We start from the raw sequence: 22669 nt of genomic DNA, 5'->3' as shown, positions 1-22669 counted from the left end.
GTGGACCTAGACGATTTGACATCTCTGGTTCCTGTGTTCAAGGACGGACGGACGCACACCACACATACACATACACATACACACACACATATACATATATCGTATCTCAAGACAAAGTGAAAAAAAATACTCTTGGGGCTAGGAAGAAATAAAGCGGATGGACCTGATAGTCCATCCGTTGTATATGTTTCACGAACTGGATAAGCACCTCCAAAAGATACCTGATCAACCAGGCTGTGACTCATACGTCAGGCTGCGAGCAGCCGCGTCTAACACCCTGCTTGATCAGTCCAGCAACCAGGAGGCCTGGTCGACGACCGGGCCGCGGGGACACTAAGCCCCGGAAGCACCTCAAGGTAGCCTCAAGGTAGCCTTGGGTGCTGAGGGAATGTACGACTGAGCTGAACATTCCGCTCCAATTAATATACCAGACATCCTTGTGCACAGGAATCTTAGCAAATATATAGAAAAAGGCAAACATAGTACCGATGTATAAAAATGATAGTCGAGAGGACCCTCTAAATTATAGTCCCGTATCATTAACAAGCGTGCTAGTCAAAACACTAGGAAATATAGTTAAAGCCAAATGGGTTGAACACGTAGTGAATAATGACATAACGGACAGACAGTATGGTTTTCGAACAAGATGATCATGTGTAACAAATCTACTTAGTTTTTAAAATAGCCACAGAGGTACTACAGCAAAGAGATAGTTAATTGGGTTGACTGTGTTTATCTGGAACTAAAAAAGGCTTTTGGCAGAGCCCCACACAAGAGGTTGTTTTTTAAACAGGAACATGCAGGAGGGGTGACGGGGGGGGGGGAGGGGACTTCGGACATGGATGAAAAATTTTCTAACAGACTGATGAGAGGAGTAATCAGAGGCAATGTATCTGACTGAAGGAGTGTTACTGGCGGAGTACCACAGGGTTCAGTTCTTGCACCAGTTATGTTCGTCGTCTATATAAACGATCTACCAGAATGAATACAGAATTATATGAACATGTTTGCATATGATACCGGGGAAGATACGAGACGCAGACGATTGTCATGCCCTTCAAATTGATATAGATAAAATAAATGCGTTTGAATGACAGGTGGCAAATGGAATTTAATGTGAATAAATGCCATGTTATGGAATGTGAAATTGGAGAAAATACACCACACACAACTTGCAAATTATGTGCAAAGAAAATCAAGAAAACGAGTAAAGAACAAGATCTAGGGCGCCTGACAGCTGAGTGGACAGCGCTTCGGATTCGTAGTCCATTCAAAAAGTTTTTCACCCTGATGTCCCTGTTATCTAGCAGTAAATAGGTACCTGGGAGTTAGACAGCTGCTACGGGCTGCTTCCTGGGGGTGTGTAACAGAAAGGAGGCCTGGTCGAGGACCGGGCCGCGGAAACGCTAAGCCCCGAACATGTAGATAGGGGTGGTACTGTCATCAGAGGAACACACACAGAACAGTGTGACAGGAGCGTATGCGTCACCTTCAAACTTCAGACTTGATTTGAATTACATGGTGAAATATTCAACAAACTGTTCATGACTTATGAGACCAAAATTGGAATATACAGCAGTTGTATGGTGCCCATATCTTAAGAAGCGCATAAATGAACTGGTATAGGTTCAAAGGCTTCCGGTACTGAAAAGCAAGAGTTGCAAGGAGAGGTTATAGGCGTTAAATATGCCAAAGCTAGAAAATAGAAGAAATAGAGCATATGAAATAGAAATTTAGAAATAGAAATTTTAGATTTATAATTATTGGCATAATAGAAATTTTCTAGCATATGCCAATATGCTAGAAAATAGCAGAAATAGAGGTGATATGATCACTTACAACAAAGTAACAGGAATCGATTAACAGGAAATATTGAAAATGGAATTCCTGAAAGCAGCAACTTCAAGAACAAGAGGACACAGATTCAAGCTAAGGAACAAAGGTGCCGAAAAAATATTAGTAATTTTTTTTTTTGCAAAGAGTGGTAGACGGTTGGAACAAGTCAAGTGAGAAGATGGATCCCAAAGCGTTATTTGACAGAGTATGGGAAGACGGGACACCATGAGCGTAGCTCTCCTATAAAACCTATATTTATAATTAGTCCTATAAAATTTATAGGACATAAATCCTATTTATAGTCCTATAAAAACACTTGGGTAATTACATACACAGATTAGAACATTCATACCAATTGTTCTCCCATTTCCCAAGTGGCAAAGTTTCCATTGTGTTAATTTCCATTCCAAGTGCCAAACTGTCGAGGGTTGAGGTCCACAGGAAGACACAAATAGCGCAGGTGGAGGGAGGATTTCGGTTTGCTGGGGCAAACCAGATACCATTGGAATAAAGGACAATGGTATCCCAGGTAGCTACTGGCAGTATCTGGCTTCCCCCAATAAGGGGGGGGGGTGCAGAGGGAACTATAATGAAGGTGCTGATGGAGTTGGCGGATGGATAAAGACAAATATTTATCAGGATAAAGTGCTTAATATGACCAAGTGACATAGAATTTAGGGGACGGAGTGAAGAGCCTGTGCCCATGCTGCTACCTTGACCATCGGATCAGACGTCGATCAGTCCAAGAGAATGGAAAGGAAACTTGACAGATATGGAGGTTAATTTGATCATAAGAATTAGACGAAAGTGAAACGAGTAATAAAAGTTTACGCAAGGAAGAATAGTGAGCGGGGATTTAGAAGACGTAACGTATTTAATAGTCGAAGTGGAAATAAGAATCGAAGAGCACAAGAACATAATGTATTTTTTTACCAAGATGGAGTTCTAAGATGTGTCACCATTCTTAACTGGACGGGACAATTGTAGAATATTCCAGGTAACATTAATTGTTAAGAGGCCTTTCAAGGATCGCTGGAAATCTCCCTCAAAGCTGCACATGCTAATTTGTTTTGACGATTAAACATTCACTCTTGACCCGCTGTGCCGATGGTCACGGCAGGTGGAGGGTCAACCCGTTCTCGCACTTTCTTACAGTCAATATTGACTTATTAAATAAGTGCATATGTGACATACTAAATTTATTGTGGCTATTTTAGTTTACCTTGAAAAGCTTCATAGAAAACACCGACCTTACCTAACCTTCTTAGTATGTTAAGATAAGCATCTTATTGCTCGTAATTACAATTATTACTTAACCTATTATAGGTATAGGTTATGTAATAATTGTAATTTAGGTAACTTAATCTATTATAAGTATAGATTAAGTAATAATTGTAATTACGAGAAATAAGATGCTTGTCTTAACATACTAAGAAGGTTAGGTAAGGTCGGTGTTTTCTATGAAGCTTTTCAAGGTAAACTAAAATAGTCACAATAAATTAGTATGTCACATATGCATTTATTTAATAAGTCAATATTGACTGTAAGAAAGTGCGAGAACGGGTTGGGAGGGTAGCGGGGGAATATGAAGACCAAATAATAACAACTTGTGTTCAAAGTCAGGGGGGAAGAGAAACATGAGTGGAAAGCAATAGTATTGCCTGTGAGGTCAGTTTGAAGGAGGCGAAAGACGAGAGCATGAAGGGAGGTGAGCGAGGGTGTTGCCAAGGAACCTTCACTTGGGGAGGGATGAAGGAACCTTCACTTGGGGAGGGATGAAGGAACCTTCACTTGGGTGGATGAAGGAACCTTCACTTGGGGGGGAATGAAGGAACCTTCACTTGGGGGGGAATGAAGGAACCTTCACTTGGGGAGGGATGAAGGAACCTTCACTTGGGGAGGGATGAAGGAACCTTCACTTGGGGAGGGATGAAGGAACCTTCACTTGGGGAGGGATGAAGGAACCTTCACTTGGGGAGGGATGAAGGAACCTTCACTTGGGGAGGGATGAAGGAACCTTCACTTGGGGAGGGATGAAGGAACCTTCACTTGGGGGGAATGAAGGAACCTTCACTTGGGGGGGAATGAAGGAACCTTCACTTGGGGAGGGATGAAGGAACCTTCACTTGGGGAGGAATGAAGGAACCTTCACTAGGGGGGGGGGGATGAGGTCACCATTCTCCTACACAACAACTAGTCTCTCCTGGGGCCGCCCTCGCCCCTGTGTGCTGCCTCACAACCCTCGCCCCTGTGTGCTGCCTCACAACCCTCGCCCCTGTGTGCTGCCTCACAACCCTCGCCCCTGTGTGCTGCCTCACAACCCTCGCCCCTGTGTGCTGCCTCACAACCCTCGCCCCTGTGTGCTGCCTCACAACCCTCGCCCCTGTGTGCTGCCTCACAACCCTCGCCCCTGTGTGCTGCCTCACAACCCTCGCCCCTGTGTGCTGCCTCACAACCCTCGCCCCTGTGTGCTGCCTCACAACCCTCGCCCCTGTGTGCTGCCTCACAACATCCACAGCAACTTAGAGAGGCAAGAGAATTATCAGGGGAAAGTGCCAATGAAGCCATTAAGACTATATAGCACTTGGAAGGGGTCAGGATAAGGATTTTAGATGGGATGGGGGGGATGGAATGGTGCCCAACCACTTGGACGGTCGGGGATTGAACGCCGACCTGCATGAAGTGTCGCTGTACCGTCCAGCCATGAGTAAAACTGTAGGTTTGAATAAAGATGACGTTCGAAAATGTAGACTATGAGTGGGTAACCCACACTTTAATAATAATTAAAGGCAAGTGTTATTCTTAAAAGAGAAGTGAAAACTAAAAAGATATAATGTGTGACCATTCATGAAGCAGATCAAACGGTAATCGGATGATTACCTTGAAGTGGTTCCGAGGATCAATGTTTGGGGATGTCCGGCGTTGACCGCGCCTTCTGGTTAACAGTGTGGTCAGTGCCACTGATCGGGTGCCCTTTAGAGGCATTCTCTTGTCCAACATATTTAAGCATGGATATTGAGACGTCTGTAGGGACCGTAATGTTTCTAGTATTGTCATTTAAGAGTAGTTTCAATGAGGATGTTTTGCACATTCTACCAAGGGAGCCGGTCGGCCGAGCGCACAGCACACTGGACTTATGGTCCCGGGTTCGATCCCGGGTGCCGGTGAGAAACAATGGGCAGAGTTTCTTTCACCCTATGCCCCTGTTACCTAGCAGTAAAATAGGTACCTGGGTGTTAGTCAGCTGTCACGGGCTTCTTCCTGGGGGTGGAGACCTGGTCGAGGACCGGGCCGCGGGGACACTAAAAAGCCCCGAAATCATCTCAAGATAACCTCAAGATATGCCTCCTGGTGTCGTAACGAATTATTTCAGTGCCCGGATTTGGAACTAGTCCTTTTAATATGTTCAAAGTGTGAATTATTATGCATCTCGTCCTAGACAGTACTAGTGTCTTCAACTTACCATCACTGGTTTGGCAGCTCCTGTTTGAAAGGTTCTTTTTTTCTTCTTGTTTGTCTTTTCTCTTGCTTTTGTGACAGCTACTTTAAGGTGTTTTAACATGTTTACTCTCAGGTGTTTTTCCACTGTACTTTCTTCCTATAACATGGTTTCACTGCGTTTTATATATGGTTTTCGTTTTGACTTCTTCGTTTGTACTGTAATGCAGGAGCTGGAATTTGTCTTCAATGAACATCATGATAACTGCGGCCCACTGAAGCACCTGTGAAGAAATAGAAAACGGAACAGAACGTCACTTTTGTGAGTCGATTTCATTTCAAATTACGTCCAAATTTGGCCATAGTGCCCATACGAGCGAAAAGTGACGTTATTTTTAAGAGGACGGGTTGGATTCACAGCAGATTGGTTGTGAGTCGTGTGTCCTCTGTAGTTTCTACTCTCATAACAAGCCTAATGTCAACAAGCAAAGGATAAGAGTATGAGCAAGCAAGTTTATCTTCACTGATAAACTTGCTTTGCTCAAGTTTAGCAGTGAACTTGATCAATTTATCAGTGACGATAACCTTCTTGAGCAAGCATTGAGCTGTTTTGTAACAGACTCGGAGGAAAGATTATCTGTAATGTGGAACCCGTTCTCAGAGCAAATCCTATTGCCATAAGAAACCACACCACTCAACCTGGATAGCTGTCTAGACGTTTTTTGATGGTCTTACAGCATATTACCGTTCCAGTAATAGTCTACGTGTAAACTGGCAAGTGAACTTTTGTTCTAAACAGAGATTATTCTGAAGCTATAACGTTAATGTATTATATAACGGTGGTTTAAAATATAAAAAGTATATGCTAGAAATATTTTCTTTTGAAGAATTCCGTTTTCTGTAAACGGAGTTCTCGGGCACACTGAAATATTATTCTAATTCCATATTTCACATTAGCGTCAATAAATACACCGTATTATCGTAACCAAACATAATGAAGTCCAACCAAATCTTAACCTAAAGTAACCTTAAATGAAGAGTAGATAAGAACACTATGTAGTCGTTTTCACCGCCATTCCCTTGAACAGATGTCCTCCCTGAGGATAGATTGATAATGTCGATAAGTCATCACATCAAAATTGACCGTGTATAGATTTTTGCCTAGTGTACCATATCTAATATAGAGGAGAACATTCACCGAAGAGAACACTTCCCAAGTGAAGGGTCACACGAAGGGGAAGGCAGGAGGCTGTCGAGGGGAAGGATAGATTGATGTTAGGACGGGAGAGGGGAAGAGGTGAGTGAATGAGGGAGACGGTAGAGGAAGACGGAGAGGTAAGTGACGGCGCGGGGAAGGAAGTGACTCTAAATATAGAAGAGGTGGGCCAGAGATTAAACAATTATTGTGTTAAGGGTGACGGAGAGGCAGTGGAACATGACGGAAGACGAGGCACTGAGTGGAGGGCTGAGGGAAGGGCTGGAGGGCTGAGGGAAGGGCTGGAGGGCTGAGGGAAGGGCTGGAGGGCTGAGGGAAGGGCTGGAGGGCTGAGGGAAGGGCTGAGGGAAGGGCTGGAGGGCTGAGGGAAGGGCTGGAGGGCTGAGGGAAGGGCTGGAGGGCTGAGGGAAGGGCTGGAGGGCTGAGGGAAGGGCTGGAGGGCTGAGGGAAGGGCTGGAGGACTGGAGGGAAGGGCTGGGAGGGAGGACTGGAAGGGAGGATTGGATGTGGATCAACACCATGTGAGGAGCCACGTAAAGTTTTTGCAAGAAGTGCCGGACCAACCAGGCTGTAGTGGATATGTGGGTCGGCGGGCCGCTCCAAGCAACAGCCTGTTGGACCAAGTTATCACGAGTCGAACCTGGCCCCAAGCCGGGCTCGCAGAGTACTACTATAAGAGTGAGAGCCCCGGGTGTTGCCCCCCGTAAGAGTGAGAGCCTCGGGGGGTGTATAATTGCGTGCCATATTCTAAATACCTCTATAATTTAATCACATAAATATGTTTATATATAACGTCATAATAATGCTAAAGTCCATTTTTAAACCAGATGAGCCCACATCAAAGGCATCGATGACTACCTATCTCTTTAAATAGACTTGACGTCCTATTATACCGATAGGCTGTCTCTCATGTTACAATGACCAGGCGTGGATGAAGAAAAACCTACATTCATCACACAATTTGACCGTGCTATTGTACATCTCTAGTTAATTCACAGATTTTTTTGGGGGGAGCCTAAAGCTGACATTCCTGTAACAAAACCCTCCACACCCCCAGTGTCAGAAATTTCCTCATTAAACAATGTGGTATTTTTTCCCTCCTCCTCCATAGAGCCTGACAGACAGACACAGACATTCACTGTTGTTCTCGGGCCAAGGTGTAATAATACTCTCTTGTTTGGTTCGTATAGACGGCTCACTCTCGTAGTTACTCTCACCGAGGGCTAATAAGGACAATACTGCCAATGGGCGATCAATAATATGGTCCTCGTTCGTGGAGGGGTTAGTGCTTCCGCTCGAGGGAGGCGGTGGGGTTCCAACTGGTAACTTTAGGGTATACAACGGCGGCTTTATCCTCGGGGCGCCATTGTCTAAATACTTTGAGTCTCATTTGTCTTTGTCATGTACTCTGCCAACCTCAATAACTTGGGTAATAATATTTAAATCGCTGGAACCACTGGAAACGCGAACCTGGGGGCCTAAAAGGACGAAGGGAACTATCAAGCTAAAGCGCGATGCCATTACGACTATATAGCACTTGGAAGGGGTCAGGATAAGGATTTGGGATGGGACGGGGGGAAGAAATGGTGCCCAACCATATGGACGGTCGGGGAATGAACGCCGACCTGTACGAAGCGAGACCGTCGCTCTACCGTCCAGTGGCCGGTACGACAAAGGACGAGCCCATTGTCGTACCCACATAGACGCTCAAAATGAGGAAGGATTTCAAAGATACCTAAGTAGTTCCTTAGACTTAAGACTTCTAGATGTTTAATTCCACTCCAGTTACAAATCTCGGTTGTGTACTTGTTAGGAACCTCTTGAGATCCTTTCTTATTGTGTGTGTCTATGTTCTGCTCGGTAAGACAGTGGAATAGTTGGGCATGTGTTCGAATCTCCAATGGTCCTATCTGTATTTATAAATGGAATTGTCAGTTTGAGGTTGGAGGCCAAACGCTTAGGGGCTAACTTCACCCAATTTTGTCAGTTAATTGTTGTTGGGTACGTGCACAACATGGGTCGGGGGGGGGGGGGGAATTGGTGTCAAAGAGAAAAGTGCCGAGTGACATACCATCCCCCATGAGAAATCTCTAAATACCATACAACTCGAATCTAAATTATGCCGATTTATTTTAGGTAATATGGGAAACTGTGTGCACTGATCACAACACAATTAACAACAAATACTAATCATAATACTTATTGGCCCCCAGAACTTTTATTTGCTTTTTCGCTTAGTTTATGGATTGTTTTGATGAAACTACTTTGTGAAGTGTTTTTAATAGAACTGTAGATTAGTGATATTGTAGGGGGGGGGGGTGAGAGAAACCCTCCCCCCCCCCTAGGCGGCCAATGGCTACCCCTTCCAGTGTGTACTCACCTAATAGAGCTTGCAAGGTCGAGCATCTGCTTTTAAGCTCCGTCTGTCTCGGTCATCATTAGTTCAATTTATTGACCTTTTTTTCACTCGTGTATATAAATACACAAGTGTATATATTTATGTATACACGAGTATATACACGAGATATATATTTATATATAAATACACGAGAATATGGAAGTGTATAAATAAATATATTTACTTTTAAAGTTGTGTATCGAATTGGATTCTTTACGACACTACGACTGAAAAGTTCTTTCTGACCTCCCTGTGACTCACCTGTTTTGGCAGTTTCCAATTACGTCCTCTCGTTCTACTGTTCCTTAATTTGGATATTACTGTTACATCTACTTTGATAATCCCCCTTAGTAGCTTGTACGTCAGTGTCATGTCCGTCCTGCTTCTTCTTTCCTCCAGTGTAGTGAGGTCCAGTTCCCCCGGCCTTTCTTCATAGCTTAGGAACGAGCTTTGATGCATAATTTTGGACTCTTTCTAGTTTTGCTTCGTGTACTCACCTAATTGTACTCGCCTAATTGTGCTTGCAGGGGTTGAGCTTTGGCTCTTTGGTCCCGCCTCTCAACACTCAATCAACTGGTGAACAGATTGCTGAGCCTACTTGGCTCTATCATATCTACATTTAAAACTGTGTATGGAGTCAGCCTCCACCACATCACTGCCTAATGCATTCCATCTGTTAACTACTCTGACAAACGTGTGTGTGTGTGTGTGTGTGTGTGTGTGTGTGTGTGTGTGTGTGTGTGTTGTAAATATCAGAAAATTCCATATACTGCGGCTGAGGCTTCAATCTCATCTCGCGTGATGCAAAGTCTATACTGAACCACTGGACCACAGCACCGCCTGAATAAAGCGCAGTATTTTTCAATTGATTCAAGACCTGACCCCAGAGGCGTAGGTCAGGTGTCTTGACCCCAAACAGCTTGTGTCGCCAGGCCAGGCAGGCGTGTTGACCCACGTAGGTAGGTGGGTGGCTGGCAGGAGGCCAGAGAGAGGCGGAGAAGCGGCCAGTATTCAGAGGAGAGTGATGGACACAGGGACCCCCTTCCCACAGCACCTGATTGACGCTCCCAGGCCGCGCCCACACCTCATGCCGGAGATCAGGTTCCCCGCAGCCTAACGACTCCTTACTCGCTTGTTTGTTGCTGGCTGGTTTGTTGCTTACAGACTTGTTAATGCCCGCGTGTGTGTGTGTGTGTGTGTGTGTGTGTGTGTGTGTGTGTGTGTGTGTGTGTGTGTGTGTGTGTGTGTGTGTGTGTGTGTGTGTGTGGAAGTGCGTGCGGTGCATGTGTGGAAGTGCATATCTATTCTGGTCTTCTGTTCATGTTTATTCGCCCTCAGTATACACACTCAACGTACCTCAGTATACACACTACACACACTCAACGTACCTCAGTATACACACTACACACACTCAACGTACCTCAGTATACACACTCAGTACACACACTCGGCGCACCTCAATATAGGCACACAGTGGAAGGAGGCGGCGATCCCATCGACCACCAAACGAGGCAATTTGCCTGTCATCGCTTGAATTATAATAGTGAATTAATGTGTCTGCTCCCCCCCCCCCGCATCTTCCCAAACGGTTCCCACTAAATCGTAAAATAGCCTGAGACCTGGACCCGGCAGTGCCCGGGGCCCCCAGGAAGCACGGAGACAGGTTCATATGTCTGTGTGGAATGTAAGAAGAAGACATCAAGAATCAGTGTAAATGTGGCGAAGTTAAAAAAAAAAGGCGATGTAAAAAGATAATCTTATGACAAAGTGAATGAGAGAAGCAACAAAATGGCAGCATGATGGGAATGTACATGAATTACAAATTGCATAAAAATTGGTATTTTTTTTTAATTAACACATTTAGGTACATCTGCATTTGTGCAGCTGCCCTAGACTATATGAAGTGGAGCACAGTGTGTCAAAAAGCTAGCTACGTGATGCTAAAAATGCCCATCACACAGGATGGTTAGTAATACAGAGGCACGTGGTTAGTAGTCTGCACTGACAGACTCTGGGTGAATTTTGAAGATATCATCATCAACACAAAAGTGAATAAGATAGCAGTGATACTAAAAGTCCCCATCTCGCAGAATGGTTAGTCATGCAGGGCCATATGTTCAGTAGTCTGCACTGGCAAATTTGTGCAAATTTTTAAACGTTGAGCTTGGGAGGTAGAAATAGCCTAAGCTACTCTATCCCTTTGAGATGTATTTTTTTCCTTGTCTCAATGAACATACTGGAACTTGAACTTGGCAGAGCAACTTCAAAATCTATGGATATCACATACCCGGTTTCATCTTGGATTCAATTCAGACTTCATGAAAATTGCTCCGAGGTGTCGGGTACACTTCGTTATATTTTTTTAAACCATTTAACTTAGGCCTACCCCCGATCAGCCTACGTCCGTTCCGTTCCCCACACCATTTGCCCTTCAAATTTGAGTAAGGTTAGCACCAAGCGACTGACAGACAGACACAGACTTTGAGGAACGTTAGAGGGGGAAGAAACCCGTCCTTGAATTCAACAACGGGACTTAACTTCTAATTACACAAAGCTCCAGATTACATTATCATTACAACATTAATTAATAATTTATATTAATTAATTTAATGATTAATTGTAATTAATCATTACAACACCAAGTTTAACACTACATTTACTTGTTCATTTAGACCCCGTCAACTACCCTCTTCTGGTCTTGTAATTGTGGCACGTTTTGCACCACACATTACACAAGGGTCATTGTTCCATAAAGCCACTATATCAGTCGTAAAATTACTATATCAGTTTCATACAACAACGGCATGAAACACCAGTCGTATGAACGCCTACACAGTATCGTCTCATTTTTTGTTTACACGTGTGGGTATAGGAGCAAGCGTCTGCTGACTCCTGTTAGTAGAATGAAAGCTTTCCCTGCCCTCGTGGTAAGACTTAACCCATTAATTTCCTCCTGGAATATGACCCGCCAATCGTTTAACAACCTGGTAGCCAATCATTGCCGGGTGGAGAGAGGCGTACAGTTATGGATTGGTGCCTAGTCAATCCTGCCCGACCAGGATACGAAATTGGGCCAAATCGCTTGCGAATCACGGGTTGAGTGCATTGCCACTGCGCCACCAAGAACTGTTATTCTGTCAGTTTTCGATGCTTGAGTAAATGTTATGATATACAGAGGTGGGGGTTATCTTGAGATGATTTCGGGGCTTTTTTTTTTTTTTTAGTGTCCCCGCGGCCCGGTCCTCGACCAGGCCTCCACCCCCAGGAAGCAGCCCGTGACAGCTGACTAACACCCAGGTACCTATTTTACTGCTAGGTAACAGGGACATAGGGTGAAAGAAACTCTGCCCAATGTTTCTCGCCGGTGCCTGGGATCGAACCCAGGACCACAGGATCACAAGTCCAGCGTGCTGTCCGCTCGGACGACCGGCTCCCTAACACACTAACACACTACACACTACTCCCTGGGTAGTGTGTAGTTTAATGATAATAGTATCTAGATTATACCTGGATAAGGTTCTGGGAGTTATTCTACTGCAAGCCCGGCCCGGGACCAGGTTTGACTTGTGAGAGCTTGGTCCAACAGGCTGTTGCTTGAAACGGCCCGCAGGGCGACTTGTCCACCACAGCCCGGTTGGTCCGGCACTCCTTGAAGAAAACTATCCATTTTTTTTCTTTTTCAATTTTTGTTCCGGAAAAATTAGTTTTTAGCACTATAAATTATTATAGTGCTTTGGTGCTGATAATGTTTTTGGTCACTATAGTAACATATAGGCCTATTGTCACTATAGAAGTGCAATGGCACTCGTGTTCCTGACGACCGAAGTGTTTTGGTGGATTATAGTCCTCCCCCCCCCCATAGTGAGTATAGTGCAGTGTCATAACTCTAATATATCTTGAGTGTGTAGTGAACTACCGTGAATATAGTTTAATTATAGTTCTCTTAACATGTAATTATAATATTGTCAGGGATTGTAGTGAAGTGTAGCCACTACAGAGGTCTTGGTGTCTGTAGCGAAGTGCAGTAGCTGTAATGATGGTGTTCACCTATGGTGTAGCAGAATGGTTAAGCTGATTTTTGTATCTATCGTGAGGTGCAAGAAAGTGTTGCTAGAGTATATATAACTGAAGCATTCGTCGTCTTCACGACGAAACGAGACTTCTTACTGGAGGTCCAGGAATACACAGGAACACACGAGACCAAAATACATCATGTAGTAAAATTGAGCCATTTAGAGAGAGATATAAACTCACGTTGTATAAAATGGCAAACCATCTAATGGCATACTAAGGATACAATACCTGAAATCCTTGCTCTGCAGTCATATTTCGCTTCCAATATATAAACGACATATGATATTAAGACACAAGTAGTGTATTGTGAAGACTAATAATAGCAAACAGCAGCTCCCCTATGACTGTAATATCTCCGTTGCTCAAACAATTATGTAGTAGCAATATAACCTACCATTAATGTAGAGTGATTTACTGTAAATATATAGCTCTTGAAATAGAACATTCTCTAACTTTTTTGAGATATATACAAGAGTTGTTACATTCTTGTACAGCCACTAGTACGCGTAGCGTTTCGGGCAGGTCCCTGGAATACGATCCCCGCCGCGAAGAATCGTTGTTACAACCATTTTACTGTTGAGTTAAACAGAGGCTACAGTTAAGGATTTGCGCCCAGTAAATCCTCCCCGGCCTGGATACGAACCCATGACAAAGCTGACATTGTAATTATAAGGTGTGAAGGATAGATGAAATTGTTAATGTAATAATCTCTGAGGTCTGATAAAAGACCTTTTGTGCCCTCTGTAATGCTTTTTCCGCTACCGCTCACAGGATGAGTAAAGGGTGCACAATTCACTAGCCGCCTCCGGCGGCAACAATCAATCAAAATACAACACTCAATCACAGGAACTGTCGGAGGAGAAAACACGTCTATAAAACACACTTTCGTGGTCGTAAGGGGTATTGGAATTTGTTTTTACCCGGGTACTTATGAAAATCCTTTTGATTTTGTTTTAGTATGTGGCGTGTTTGGGGGAGGGGGGGGGGAGGAGCATGTCAATAGAGAGGGTGAGTGTTGCCATGACAACGACCAGGATGGGTGCAGACGAGGATGGGAAGAGGCTTCCCTCGTGCCTTTTGATCATCAGAGATTTGATTTCACAGTGGGCAGAACTCCCTCTTAAATATTTTTGTTTCTGTGCGTGAAACATGAATTGTTGTGTGGACTTGCTGGTATTATTGGAGTGGGAGGCAGGTGAAGTCTTGAACAACACGGTGCAACAAGTCTTCATCACGTATACGAGTTCATTGTTAGTCTTTACGCAGCTTAAGACACCAATACCCACCACGGTGCGCTGGATTATTGGGATAACTAACATCATGGGAATACTGAATATTAACTGCCGAATAATTGCATCAAATATTTATTTTCAATCTTCTAATTCAAGCTGTCGCACTTTACAAGATAATGACACTAATGGCTCACGGTGGATCTCTCACATGTTAGAATGTAAGAGTGATTGAAGGTACAAGTATTATACACTAACGTTATTCCTTCCCATTAAGCTGTAACCTGAAGCGTCTAGTCGGCCCTGTAGTTTACACCAACGGTTAACCAGGCCACGTGGTGGCTGGTCGGTGAACCAGGCCACGTGGTGGCTGGACGGTGAACCAGGCCACGTGGTGGCTGGTCGGTGAACCAGGCCACGTGGTGGCTGGACGGTGAACCAGGCCACGTGGTGGCTGGTCGGTGAACCAGGCCACGTGGTGGCTGGACGGTGAACCAGGCCACGTGGTGGCTGGACGGTGAACCACGCGGCTGGTAGCCAGGACTGACGATTCACGCTCTCGCACACATTACCATTGCCTAACTATGCGGTGCTGACTAAGGCTGAAACTGCTGGTAATATGAATTGTTAGTCTTTTAGTAATTAACATGTTTCCAAGAAACAATCAAAGTTGCTCTATAGCCGTCATGGAAGACGATAATAGTGGAGGATCAACCGGTTCGGTTAAGTACAGGAAAAAAATAGGAGGAATGGAATTATTACGGGAAAGTGCCAAACCATTACGACTATATAGCACTTGGAAGGGATAAAGATAAGGATTTGGGATGGGCCGGGAAGGAAAGGAATGGTGCCTAACCATTTGGACGGTCGCGGGATTGAACGCCAACCTGCATGAATCGAGACCGTCTCTCTACCGTCCAGTTCAAGTGGTTAGGGCTAAATATAGGTTACCTCCTGGTATTCAAAACTAATCGGTAGCAAATATTGAGATAATAGTTAACGAGGAAAAAATGAGGTAAGTATATTTACTGTAGAAAACTAAGGCTGTAGAACCCATCACTTTCTAAGGAGCGTTCCCAACGTCACTAAACCCTCGTATTATTAAAATAGTCTGAAGTTAGTCTAACCGTGGACCACGAATAGAAAACGGGACCTCACGTCAATTTTAGCGATCAGCTGCCATTTTCAGTTCATCAGCTTTTGGCATTATGGAAATTATACATCAGAATGAAATATGTTCTATTCAGGAGAACAGTTTGGCTACAACTAGACAATGTATCACAATGAATACCAATAGAAAACGAGGGTAAAAAGTGGACGCCAAAAACTACATGAATCATACGAGGTAGAGAATGAGATAAATTTCGTTTAGGGGGTTACTGTGTTAAACGTTTGGTGTTTGGAGAAGTATTGGGTCTAAGAGCTGAAGCTCGATCCTACAGGGATAAATATTAAGAGTTCTAATAGGTCATCACATCAAAACTTATCCGCTGATAGATGGCTACAAAACAGGACTGATTGTTCGAGTGATAAACATCAAGAGAACACTAGATAGGTTTCTTCATGAAGTGCCGGACCAACCGGGCTGTGGTGGATATGGCTGCGGACTGCTCGAAGCAACAGCTTGTTGGACCAAGTTCTCACAAGTCAAGTTTGGCCTCTGGCTGGGCTTGGGGAGTAGAACAACTTCCAGAACTCTATCAAGCAGGTAATGGTGGCATAAAATATATATATATATATATATATATATATATGTCGTACCTAGTAGCCAGAACGCACTTCTCGGCCTACTATGCAAGGCCAGATTTGCCTAATAAGCCAAGTTTTCCTGAATTAGTATATTTTCTCTAATTTTTTTCTTATGAAATGATAAAGCTACCCATTTTAATATGTATGAGGTCAATTTTTTTTACTGGAGTTAAAATTAACGTAGATATATGACCGAACGTAACCAACCCTACCTAACCTAACCTAACCTATCTTTATAGGTTAGGTTAGGTTAGGTAGCCGAAAAAGTTAGGTTAGGTTAGGTTAGGTAGGTTAGGTAGTCGAAAAACAATTAATTCATGAAAACTTGGCCTATTAGGCAAATCAGGCCTTGCATAGTAGGCTGAGAAGTGCGTTCTGGCTACTAGGTACGACATATATATATATATATATAATATATATATATATATATATATATATATATATATATATATATATATATATATAATATATATATATATATATATATATATATATATATATATATATATATATATAATATATATATAATTTCATTGTCATGGGACAGGCAGCCAGTTTATATATACATGTTAGGCTTATATTGATGTCACCCCCCCCCCCTTAGGACGAATTAGTAACCCTCACCAGGCTGCTCCCACAACAACCAGCTGACTATAACTCCTTGGTACCTATTTACTGCTAGGTGAACAGGAACATTAGGTGGTAGGAGAAGCACCCAACCATTTATGTCCCGGCCGGGATTCGAACCAAGTTTTCACAGTAGTAAAGAAAACACAAATCCGACTGTCCTACCAGGACCCTATTTTGGTCGCAAGCTAGCTTACAGCTCACTGAAGAATTAGGTAATTATAATAGTAACCCCCAACCATTGTATGTTTCCTTACTGAGGACCCGTAGGGTGTATTAATGTTCTGCGAGACTGGCTTTAATGTTCTGTTGGAAAAAAGCCTTGCAAGAGCACCCTTAGAAATTTCATGAATATGCAAATGAAGTTGTTTAGTGAGTGGGGAGCCTTGTTTCGTTTGATAAGGTTTCACATGGAGGACTGTGTTTGTACTCTGTATTTTATGCTCATGTTGGCGCGCGCGGGAGCAGCCAACCGTTGGAGGTGGTGTGAGCACGTGATTGCCTGGAGCCGCTCCTGGGGTGTTCCTCTGTGTGTGTGTGGGGGAGGGGGGGGAATAACGTGAACGTGTCTCAAATCTCCTTGTTAACGATGGAAACAAGTTGTCTCGTTACTTTTTTTGAACTGTGTGGAGCTTCGAGACACTTTGATACCTGGAAGGTCGTGACATGAATGCTGACATATCACGATCAAAGGATGTTATTGGTGACACACTTCGTTTAGCGGGTAAGATATAGAATCTATAAAAACAATCTTGATTGAGAGTACAGACTCCTCGGGTTAAGGCGTCTGTGCCAAGAATGGACAGCGAAGAATGTGGGTGGTTTATGATAGCAGGTAATGAGGCTATTGTTAGTAACATGGACAACATTGGGGCTGGAAGTGATAAAAAAGTAAAGTTATCATCAGTGCTGGTGGCTATGGTACAGAGGAATGTAGAAGCGAGGCATTGATAGCCAAATTATGATCAGTAACCGATTTAGGGAGGACGGGCTTCAAGTCACAGTTGACATTTTGCCTAAAATAGAAGCTGGTTAAATTAATATGGTGTCTAGGGCAATATAGGCATCAACTGCCGTTTTGACATACATTGCAACTTATGCAGTGTCATTCTTGGACAAGCAGGATAAGTTCTATCGACAATTTAACAAGTTCGCGAGGGATTGGGCGTGAATTTATCTTTCTCAGTGGGTCACGGACAACGATAAATGGCTTCCGGAGGTGACTGGAGAGAGATTTTTAAATTGTCAAGCTGCGGGCTCCAATATGATAGTAGGTGCAAACAGGACTCGAACCATGAACATAATAAAAGGCCTACAAGTATAGTACAGAGTTGGTTTCATGAAGTCACTGCGCAGTTACAATTCTTACAATCATCTACTTGACTGAAACACGCGTGTGTGTAATTACCTAAGTGTAGTTACAGGATGAGAGCTACGCTCGTGGTGTCCCGTCTTCCCAACACTCTTTGTCATATAACGCTTCGAAACTACTGACGGTCTTGGCCTCCACCACCTTCTCACCTAACTTGTTCCAACAGTGCTGGTCGTTCCTGGGCCCAATCCTAGGATTATAACTTAGAAGGCAAAGGCACTATGAACACACCTGTAATTAATATTCGCCATGTAATATTATTGATGATGACTGACTGACTGACGGTAAGGGTGCAACAAATGAAGTGTGTGTGTGTGTGTGTGTGTGTGTGTGTGTGTGTGTATATATATATATATATATATATATATATATATATATATATATATATATATATATATATATATATATATATATATATATATATATATATATATATATATATTATATATATTATATATATATATATATATATATATATATATATATATATATATATATATATATATATATATATATTTATATCGGCAGGGTTGGAGATAGTTACAAGGATGAACTATCCTTGTAACTATCTAAGGTAACAAGGTACAAGTTATCTTGTAACTATTATAAGGTTATAATAATGATATGATTAAAGTAAAGCTAAAGCAAAGACATGAGTAATATCATAGAAGACACTAATAATGCTGATGATAATTCTGAAATAAAGGTAGTATGGATGTCCTTGTTATTGATGATGAGAACGGTGGCAACAGTGGAATTGTTGCTAAATATTTAAGCATAATTGTTGGTTACTATGTACGAGACGGTGACATGAATGAGTGTGTTCCCCCAACAACTGAATACATGACAGTGAAGCACAAGAAACTAATCACAGAAAGACTAAAAGAAGCGCGCATGTTTATTTGCCATAAGAAATCTTACCAATTGGACAAAAGACTGTTTTGAGAGAGAGAGAAACGTCTCTTAAGGTGAAGAAAGAGACAAGACAAAACAATATCTCTCACATGAAGCTGTCGTCCATTTTTCTTGTTTAAGAGGACAGTAACAGAAACAAGTATATTTGAGAGATTTACAAGCCCATTTCTCTGACGTCTTGTATGTGTAAAGTTCTTGAGAGGATTATCCTCGACAGACTAATGTTTCAAATCAAGCCCCACCTTGCCCCTAACCTGTGTGGTTTCCTTCCTGGAAGAAGCACACAAACTTGCTTTGCTGAATATTTTATCAGAGAGGGACCAAACTTTCAGACGGTATTTATTGACCTCCAAACTGCTTTTGATACAGCAGAGAAATAATCTTTGAACAACTAGGCTCTTTTGGAGTTAAGGGAAGACTGTTGACGTGGCTCAGGGGTTACCTGAGTAACAGAACTGCCTCAGTCCTTTTCAAGGGGGTCAAAAGTAAACTTTGTGCGCCCTTTGAGTTGGGTACACCCCAGGGTGGAGTGCTAAGTCCTACATTGTTCAATGTTCTGATGCACAAATTATCAATAGTTATTACCACACTACCAGACGAAGCTGTCATTTGTTATGCCGATGATATATGCATTGTCGCAAATACCCAAATTAGACTTCAAGCTCTACTTGATTCACTCGCTGCTAAAAGCATTGAATGTGGTCTTGTTATCTCTATAACTATATCCAGAACTCTCCATCCCCCAAGATAAACTCGTGCCCCTCTAACATTCAAGGTCAACAAACAGAACATTGAAGCGTGTAGGCAGCACAAATACCTTGGAGTTGGTATCAACAGTGACACTGTATACGATCTAGATTTGCAGTCTCCGTGGTGTAGTGGTAAGACACTCGCCTGGCGTTCCGCGAGCGCTATGTCATGGGTTCGTATCCTGGCCGGGGAGGATTTACTGGGCGCAATTCCTTAACTGTAGCCTCTGTTTAACGCAACAGTAAAATGTGTACTTGGATGAAAAAACGATTCTTCGCGGCAGGGGATCGTATTCCAGGGACCTTAGGATTAAGGACTTGTCCGAAACGCTACGCGTACTAGTGGCTGTACAAGAATGTAGCAACTCTTGTATATATCTCAAAAAAATCTATAACCTAGGTTTATAGAGGCCTGGTCGACGACCGGGCCGCGGGGACGCTAAGCCCCGGAAGCACCTCAAGGTAGGTTAAGAGACTTAAACCACTGAAAACACTGGTAAGAATATTGGTATCAATATGATGGAAATTAATATTAAGGAAATATATGATGGCCGTTGTGTGTGGTGCTCAAGGCTTGACAGTGAAGATGCCTCCTCCGGCATCTTCACCCACCACCTCCTCCTCCGGCATCTTCACCCACCACCTCCTCCTCCGGCATCTTCACCCACCACCTCCTCCGGCATCTTCACCCACCACCACCACCTCCGGCATCTTCACCCACCACCACCTCCTCCGGCACCTTCACCCACCACCTCCTCCTCCGGCATCTTCACCCACCACCACCTCCTCCGGCATCTTCACCCACCACCACCACCTCCGGCATCTTCACCCACCACCACCACCTCCGGCATCTTCACCCACCACCACCTCCTCCGGCATCTTCACCCACCACCTCCTCCTCCGGCATCTTCACCCACCACCTCCTCCTCCGGCATCTTCACCCACCACCTCCTCCTCCGGCATCTTCACCCACCACCTCCTCCTCCGGCATCTTCACCCACCACCTCCTCCTCCGGCATCTTCACCCACCACCTCCTCCGGCATCTTCACCCACCACCTCCTCCTCCGGCATCTTCACCCACCACCTCCTCCTCCGGCATCTTCACCCACCACCTCCTCCTCCGGCATCTTCACCCACCACCTCCTCCTCCGGCATCTTCACCCACCACCTCCTCCTCCGGCATCTTCACCCACCACCTCCTCCTCCGGCATCTTCACCCACCACCTCCTCCTCCGGCATCTTCACCCACCACCTCCTCCTCCGGCATCTTCACCCACCACCTACTCCTCCGGCATCTTCACCCACCACCTTCTCCTCCGGCATCTTCACCCACCACCTCCTCCTCCGGCATCTTCACCCACCACCTTCTCCGGCATCTTCACCCACCACCTCCTCCTCCGGCACCTTCACCCACCACCTCCGCCACCTTCACCCACCACCTCCGCCGCCTCCGGCACCTTCACCCACCTCCTCCTCCGGCATCTTCACCCACCACCTCCTCCTCCGGCATCTCCACGCTGGAGGTGTCTTGTGGTCCACGCAGGACTGAGACGAGACGAGACGCTCTATGGAATTGTTTCAAGCCATCACCGAGATTAATATTTGTTTACCTGACGCGGCATTGTTTATCGTGCACACGGCACACCTGACGCGGCATTGTTTATCGTGCACACGGCACACACACACATGTGCCCAGAGTGACTGTGTACTCACCTAGATGTGCGTGCGGGGGTTGAGCTTTGGCGCTTTGGTCCCGCCTCTCAACCGTCAGTCAACTGGTGTACAGATTCCTGAGCATTTCAAGCTCCATCATATCTACATTTGAAACTGTATTTAGTCAGCCTCCACTACGTCACTTCCTAGTGCATTTCATTTACTAACTACTCTGACACTGAAAAAGTTTTTTCTAATGTTTCTGTGGCTCATTTGGGTACTCAGCTTCCACATGTGTCCCCTTGTTCGTGTACCACTCGTGTTAAATAACTCGTCCTTGTCTACCCTGTCAATTCCCCCCTGAGAATTTTATATGTAATGATCATGTCTCCCCGACCTCTAATGTCTCCCAGCGACGTGACGTGCAGTTCACGTAGCCTTTCCTCATAACTCATGCCTCTTAGTTCTGGGACTAGCCTAGCGGCATACCTCTGAAGTTTTTCCAGCTTCGTCTTGTGCTTGACAAGGTGCGGGCTCCATGCCGGGGCCGCATACCCCAGGATTGGTCTTAAATATGTGGTATACAAGGTTCTGAAGGATTCCTTACACAGGTTTCTGAAGGCAGTTCTGATAGCCAGCCTCGCATACGCCGCCGATGTTATTCTTTTGATGTAGGCTTCAGGAGACAGGTTTTGTGTGATATTCACTCTTAGATCTTTTTCTCTGTCCGTTTCATGAAGGACTTCATCTCCCATTCGGTATCCTGTGTCTGACCTCCAATTTCCTCCGCCTGTGTGTGTGTGTGTGTGTGTGTGTGTGTGTGTGTGTGTGTGTGTGTGTGTGTGTGTGTGTGTGTGTGTGTGTGTGTGTACTCACCTAGTTGTGCTTGCGGGGGTTGAGCTTTCGCTCTTTGGTCCCGCCTCTCAACCGTCAGTCAACAGGTGTTCAGATTCCTGAGCCTATTGGGCTCTATCATATCTACATTCGGAACTGTGTATGGAGTCTGCCTCCACTACGTCACTTTCTAGTGCATTCTATTTACTAACTACTTTGACACTGAAAGTTTTTTCGAATGTCTCTGTGGCTCATTTGGGTACTAAGTTTCCACCTTTGTCCTCATATTCGTGTTCCACCCGTGCTAGAGTTTGTCTTTGTCCACCCTGTCAATTTCCCCTGAGAATTTTGTAGGTGGTTATCATGTTCCCTTCATGTATCGTGTGTGTGTGTGTATGTGTATTCACCTACTTGTGCTTGCGGGGGTTGAGCTCTTGCTCTTTGGTCAGGTTTGTGTGTAATTACCTAAGTGTATTTACCTATTGTGTAGTTACAGGATGAGAGCTTCGCTCGTGGTGTCCCGTCTTCCCAGCACTCTTTATCATATAACGCTTTGAAATAACTGACGGTGTTGGCCA

General features: G+C 44.2%; 1 long non-coding RNA gene across 1 annotated transcript in view; it reads left to right on the top strand.

The window, feature by feature from the left end:
- Positions 1 to 22669, top strand: part of LOC123757923 (uncharacterized) — an 855462-nt gene that overhangs the window by 338765 nt on the left and 494028 nt on the right. The gene's annotated exons all lie outside the window — the stretch shown is intronic.

The sequence above is a fragment of the Procambarus clarkii genome, chromosome 22, assembly GCF_040958095.1.
Source record: "Procambarus clarkii isolate CNS0578487 chromosome 22, FALCON_Pclarkii_2.0, whole genome shotgun sequence".
Taxonomy (NCBI): domain Eukaryota; kingdom Metazoa; phylum Arthropoda; class Malacostraca; order Decapoda; family Cambaridae; genus Procambarus; species Procambarus clarkii.
Note: the sequence above shows the minus strand (reverse complement) of the source record. Positions and strands in the feature narration are given on the sequence as shown.